The sequence below is a fragment of the Erithacus rubecula genome, assembly GCF_903797595.1.
Source record: "Erithacus rubecula genome assembly, chromosome: 1".
Taxonomy (NCBI): Eukaryota; Metazoa; Chordata; class Aves; order Passeriformes; family Muscicapidae; genus Erithacus; species Erithacus rubecula.
Window position 1 is genome coordinate 86,618,607 of NC_136658.1, and position 1,713 is coordinate 86,620,319.

The window sequence follows — 1,713 nt, forward strand, 5'->3', positions numbered from 1 at the left end:
TCGGAGCCGCCGCGCCCGCAGCCCGGCGGAAACCTCGCGAGAACGGAACGGCCGCAGGGCTGGCGGGAGCGGCGGATCCCTCCGTGTCCCTGCTGGAACCCCGCCGGGATCCCACCGTGCCGGTGCCGGCAGAAGGGTCAGAAACGTGCCCATTGCCCTCCCCGCATGGCCTCGCCCTAAGCTCATGGGTGCCTCGTCACCCCGGCCTCAGAGCGGCCCGTAGGGCGGACACACCGAGGGGTGTGTTATTCACAATATTTGGATGCAGGGTCTGAGAGGCAGCCAAAGTCTGAGGAGAAAGCAGTGGGGCAAAGAAGGCCATTTATCATTACTTGTGTAAGACAAGAAGTCCTGTACCTGGAAGGGCGGTTCTGTGATAATTAACAGGCAGTGCCTGCACTTCGGCAATGCAGGTGAGCCCCAGCCCGAGGCCACACGGCAGCGAGAGCTCTTCCAAATTACACCGCCGGGCCTTTGCGCCTGGCTTCAGCAGGAGCTGCTGTGATGGGACAACGGAGAGTGAGTACAAACAAGGCTAGATGTTAGCAAGAAACTTACTGTGAGGATAGTGAGGCACTGGAATAGGCCCAGGGAGATTGTGGATGCCCATCCCCGGCAGTGGTCCAAGCCGGGTTGCACAGTGCCCTAAGTAGCCTGGCAGGGAGGTGTCCCTGCCCATGGCAGCAGGGTTGGGACTACAGGAGCTTTAAGGTCCTTTCCAACCCACACCATTCTATGATTCAATGATTATTCCAACTAGATCAGTCAAAGCAAAGCTTTTTAGTCCTAAATTGCAATCAACAAATTTTGCAGTACATAGATCCAAAAAGTTTCTTGAAATTCCTGTGTGAGTTGGAGTATCTTGAGTTGGTACATCTATAATTGGTGGCAGAGGTACAGCAAGCTCCAAAATAAGGACACATCACACATTTAGACTTGTCTGGAGCTATCAAAACTAGACAGAAGGAGCAAAAATGTCTGCAATTTAATCAGAATACACAGGGCTATTGCAAATCTTCAGATCCTGCTGGATTGATAGTCCTCAAACAGCTGTCCACAGCATGATGGAAATACATGATCTGATGTGGAATAAAAGTAGGTGGCATAGGCTGAGTAAACTGAAATCACTGAATATTCTGAGTTAGAGGGCACCCACAAGGACCACTGAGTCAACTCTTAAGCGAGCGGCCCATATGGGGTTTAAGCTTGCAACACTGGTATTATTTAGCACCAAGCTCTAATCAATTGAGATAACATGTTAATAGTTTTCAAATCTTTTAGGCAGCAGTACCTATGAAGAAATTTTTGGAGCCATTCATAGCACAAATACCTTGTTTTCATATCTGTTCTGAAAACCTTTAAGGCAACACTCATCTCACTCTGGGACAAAACTAATAATTGGAAGAGAAAGAGTAAAAATGTCTCTTTTGGGGGCATATTTATAAGACACCCAACCTGAGAGTTGTGGACCCTTGTACTCAGCAGCCAAAGCCAAGTGAGGCAATGGATTGCAGCAGGAATCAAGAATCTGAGGTCAAGTCAGGCCAAAACTAATAACCAAAGCCCTCATGAGGACAAGGACAATATTAAATTTAACTAGAGCCAGGTAAATGTCATAATAACCCAGTAAGGCACTAAGCTCTATCTAGGAAGACCAGGACTGGAGCAGGACAGGTGATGGGAGGTACAGAAGACCAGGGCAAGCAGGTGCTG